Here is a 5,634-nt window from a genome sequence, read left to right as displayed (position 1 = left end):
CCATGGACCGAGGAGCCTGGTAGGCTGCAGTCCATGGGGTTGCTGGAGTCGGACACGATTGAGCGACTTCACTTTCACTTTTCACTTTCATGCATTGGAGAAGGAAATGGCAACCCACTCCAGTATTCTTGCCTGGAGTATCCCAGGGATGGGGGAGCCTGGTGGGCTGCGGTCTATGGGGTCGCACAGAGTCAGACACAACTGAAGTGACTTAGCAGCAGCAGTATATATATAATTTTGTAAAACTGATTCTTAATGGCAATTTTAATGCCTTTTTATATGTCATAGTCATTCCTGGTTGTGAGGAGCTCAACACTAAAATGTCAACTGTAACCTGTGGAGATATCATTGAGGCAATCTCAAATGACAATATAATTGCTAATAATTTCCCACTAAAATTAAGAAGGGCTCCCAGGTGGCTCAGTGGTAAAGAATCCAAATACCATTGCAGGAGATTCAGGAGACATATGTTCAATCCCTGGGTCAGGAAGATCCCCAGAGGAGGAAATGGCACCCCACTCCAGTATTCTTGCCTGGAAAATTCCATGAGCCGAGGAGTCTGGCAGGCTACAATCCAGGGGTTGCAAAGAGTCAGACATGACTGAGCATGCACACACACACACACACACACACACACACACAATCAAGAAACTGATTATGTTTGAAAAGAGTTTTGCTATCATTATTTACTTCTCTGTTACACATATGCTGTATGTAGAGTTGTTCTCAGTCACCTAATTCTACTCCTATCCAAATTAATTTTTCCCTCAGATACAACTCTATCTTCAGGGATGCAAAAATCCCTTGGGTTACATTTTGTTCAGCCAGAAGCAAGTGTTAATTTTTTAACAGGCCTGCTCCTCAAAAACATGTGGACTAACATCCTTTCTCTCTCCCCCCATAACAATTTAAACCTGATTTGGGCAGCTACATTATTAATTGCAAGGTGGGTAACCGAAAATATCTCCCGATGGGATTCGTGCTTCATTAAAAAATGGAGATTTTAAGTAATCAAAAAGCATCTTAAGGAGAAAATGTATGCTTCAGGTACAAGTGAGAAAAAAAGAAGTCATTATTTAGGTTTTTCCTGGTGCCTCTCCTGATACGAAAACAATTTTATGTCGGCAAATACTACCCAGAAGATGATCTTTTTTTAGAATATAATGGTCTGTTCCTCAAACCTAGAGTAGTATGACACAGAGTTCATTGCATGGTCTGGTATTAAAGTACATTTGAGCTCCCCACTGCTGTGAGAGTGACCAGGAGAGTCAGTGGGTGGACGAATACAGTGCTGTTATACAAGCAAGGGAGCACTTTCAGTGATATAAAGATCAATAATGTGATACTCTATCACAGTCAATACTGAGATAATCTAGTAATTATGCTTTGCATCAATTTCATAAATCTACATGAATAATCATTTTATATAAGAAAATTTTAGACTTAAAAATAAATATTAACATTTTTTACAATCTCATAGAGAAAAAAAATAAAGAGGGTGGTTTTAAAGTATAATATACATACAGAAAAAAATTTTCATCTAAAATTGTATACTGCAAGAAAACTTTCAAAAATGGAAAGATTTCTGCACCCAGAATCAAATAAAAAATTACTAGATTCTCAGAAACTGTCCCTACATCCATTAGAAATTGATTTTCCATATGATATGTGAGTTTGTATATTTTAAGGTACAAAGTAGTGAGAGCATATAGCTTTTACACTTCTATGTCTATGGCTTTTTTTCACTCAAGTTATGTTTGTGAAGTTTTCCCATGCTCTTGTATGAGGATGTAGTTATTCATTCTCATTGCTGTGTACTTTTCCAGCATACAAACTTACCATAAAGTCATTTGTCTAATCTAAAGCAGGAGTCAGTACATTTGACCTGTTAAGTTCTATTGGAGCTGTGACACACCATTTATTCATGTATTATGGATGGCTGCTTTTGTGATAGAGGATAAAACTATTTAGATATACCAAGATTTTATGGCCTACAAACCCTAAAATATACAGTATTAAATACTTTCAGGAAAGTATGCAAAGTCTTGAACTAATGTATTAAAAGAAATGAGTTGCTTTTGGTGTTATGCTACTGTGATTAATACAGTGGTGATCCTTTCTATGCATGCCTTTTGTGTACATATTCACTCTGTACTCTTGGACATACTTCTAAGAATGAGAATTTTGGTCCTGTTAGGTAGTTAGAATAGGGAAAAGGAGTACAGAATGGCAGTGGCTAAAAAGACAAGGAAGGGAAACACCCGGGAAAATAGAACAAAGGAAGGTCCCAGGACCAGAGTGAGGACCTCCTGGCTAGCTCAATTTACATAGAGCAGGCCCAGGGGGAGGAAAAAACATATAAAAAGGAGCCAAAGGGCCAGGGGTTTCTCTCCCTCTCTCTCTCTCTCTCTCTCTCTCTCTCTCCCCCCTGCATGCGTGTTTGTTCTCTCTCTCTTCTCTTCTCTTTGTGTCTTTTGGGTCAGCATGCCCTCATGACTCCAGGATGTATTTTCCTTTATTTTCTAAATAAAACTGATCTGTTCTGAGAGCTATAACATGGTCTGTCTGAGAGCTGTAACGCGCTGAGGGATTTAACATCCGTCGCTTCAAATCTTTGTTTTAACGAGACAGAACCGAGGAGATTACACTCCCCTGACAGTCGTAAGACATTTATAGGTCCAGCTACAGGTCACTCCGGAGAAGGCAATGGCACCCCACTCCAGTTCTTTTGCCTGGAAAATCCCATGGACGGAGGAGCCTGGTAGGCTGCAGTCCATGGGGTCGCTACAGTCGGACACGATTGAGCGTCTTTACTTTCACTTTTCACTTTCATGCATTGGAGAAGGAAATGGCAACCCACTTCAGTGTTCTTGCCTGGAGAATCCCAGGGATGGCGGAGCCTGGTGGGCTGCCGTCTATGGTGTCGCACAGAGTCGGACACGACTGAAGCGACTTAGCAGCAGCACCAACAGGTTACTCAGACATAGAATTTTTTCCAAGTGCAGTGTCAAATCTCAATCTACTGTCAATGCATAAAAACTGGTTGTTTCACATCCTCAACAATAGTAGATATTTGTTTACTATTTGATATGTAAAGAAGTACTTCTGCCATTTGGTAAATGTCAACACAACTCTTAACAATTTATTTCACTTCCATTTACTTGAGCACTAATAAAGTTGTATATCCACTTCTATAAGTTAAAGTCTGCAGCCTCAAGCCATGAACTACTCCAGAATTTGTGACCTCCAGAGGAGAGGATTTTGATCTGGAGTCAGAGAGGCTTGATCACTTGAAGCTTTTGTGTAATAAAGTATTATTAAAGTATAGAAGGATAGAAGAAGCTCTGACATAGACATCAGAAGGGGGCAAATACCATTCCATTCTGAAATATTTTCACATAAGGACATTTTACAGTGGCAGCTAGAAAATTGAAGACCATTAGAGGCTTTTAAAATAGATAAATATAAGTCTCCTTCAATACATTATGGAATTTTAAATACATGGTCCCATCCTAGCTTTCTCAACAAACTAATTTAGTGCTTTAGCCTTCAGGACACCAGATCAAAGGCAGATGAAAGAGCCAAATAGCAATAACTTAGAACTTGTTCTTTCTAGTGAAATTAATAAGCATGTTTTTATAGTATGCTATCTTAATGCCCAAAACCATTTTATGCACCTTCCAAACAAACGTGTGTATATGCGTTCAATATGTTAACTGTATTCTGATATACATTTTTAAACTACTTATCAAACCCTCATTTAATTTTGTATTAAAGTGAAAGTGAAGTTGCTCAGTCATGTCTGACTCTTTGAGACCCCGTGGACTGTAGCCTACCAGGCTCCTCAGTCCATGGAATTTTCCAGGCAAGAAGACTGGAGTGGGCAGACACGCACCCGTGTCTCCCACATTGCAGGCAGATGCTTTACCATCTTAAGCCACCAGGGAAGCCCAATTTTGTATCGACATATAATTGTATTGATATATAATTAGCAGTGAAAAAGTATTGTCTTCTATTTTTAGTTTATTACATGTTTATTTGACCTTCCAGGCAACATGCAGTGTTTTGTTTACATAATGCAATGCTCAATCTTTAGCAAAGAACTCTGCTGATATGAAGTTATCTTTTAAATAGCTGGTTTTTTGTGAACCATAAAGAGACAAAGAGGGATATTTAACTGGAGCTAAGAATAGGAAAAAGGAAAGGAAATTGGTGTGGAGAAAGTCACAGAAAAATCAATAGTTGATAATGAAGCACAATTATATACTTTACCATGATTCTGTCCACTGTCTCTTATCTGCTTTTACTCTTTTTTTTTCAAGCTGTATTCAGATAAAATTGACAAATACCATGCATATGGTATAGGGCATGAATATTTAATATATGTTACATTCTGAAATAATTACTACAATAAAGTTAGTTAATATATTTATCAATTTACATAGCTATCATTTTTATTGTGCATACCATGAAAACCCTTAAGGTCTACTCTCTCAGAAAATTTCAGTCTTACAATACACAACTGTTAACTAGAGTCACAATGCACATTAGACCCCCAGAACTTATTCATTGAGTAACAGAAAGTTTGTAAACTTTGACCAACATCACCCATTGCTCCCACCTTTCAGCCTGTAGCAACAGCCAATCTATTCTCTATTTCTGTGTTTGAACAATTGGATTCTTCCTGTATGTGAGACCGTACAGTACTTGTCTTCCTCTGTATAAATTATTTCACTTAGCATATGCTCCTCATGGTTCTTCCATGTTGTAGCCATTATGACTTCTTCTAACAGGCATGCACTCATACACTTCAAGATGGAAGTAACTGTCAGATGCTCTGCCTACTATTTTTTCATGTAAAAATTGAATCCTTTTCTGATTTGACTGAATATCCAAAGATGCCATTCCTTTAGACTGGTTTTAGATATTTTGCCTATATTTAGTACCATTTAAGATACAAAACTCAGCAGTGGCCACAGGACTGGAAAAGGTCAGTTTTCATTCCAATCCCAAAGAAAGGCAATGCCAAAGAATGCTCAAACTACTGCACAATTGCACTCATCTCACACGCTAGTAAAGTAATGCTCAAAATTCTCCAAGTCAGGCTTTTGCAATACGTGAACCATGAACTTCCAGATGCTCAAGCTGGTTTTAGAAAAGGCAGAGGAACCAAATTGCTAACATCTGCTGGATCATCAAAAAAGCAAGAGAGTTCCAAAAAAACATCTATTTCTGCTTTACTGACTATGCCAAAGCCTTTGACTGTGTGGATCACAATAAACTGTGGAAATTTCTGAAAGAGATGGGAATACCAGACCACTAGCCTCTTGAGAAAGCTATATGCAGGTCAGGACGCAACAGTTAGAACTGGACATGGAACAATAGACTGGTTCCAAATAGGAAAAGGAGTGTGTCAAGGCTGTATATTGTCACCCTGCTTATTTAACTTATATGCAGAGTACATTATGAGAAACGCTGGGCTGGAAGAAACACAAGCTGGAATCAAGATTGCTGGGAGAAATATCAGTAACCTCAGATATGCAGATGACACCACCCTTATGGCAGAAAGTGAAGAGGAACTAAAAAGCCTCTTGATGAAAGTGAAAGTAGAGAGTGAAAAAGTTGGCTTCAGAA

Source organism: Bison bison, unplaced genomic scaffold (assembly GCF_000754665.1).
Source record: "Bison bison bison isolate TAMUID 2011002044 unplaced genomic scaffold, Bison_UMD1.0 scf7180017864264, whole genome shotgun sequence".
NCBI classification, from domain to species: domain Eukaryota; kingdom Metazoa; phylum Chordata; class Mammalia; order Artiodactyla; family Bovidae; genus Bison; species Bison bison.
This window is presented reverse-complemented; position numbering follows the sequence as displayed.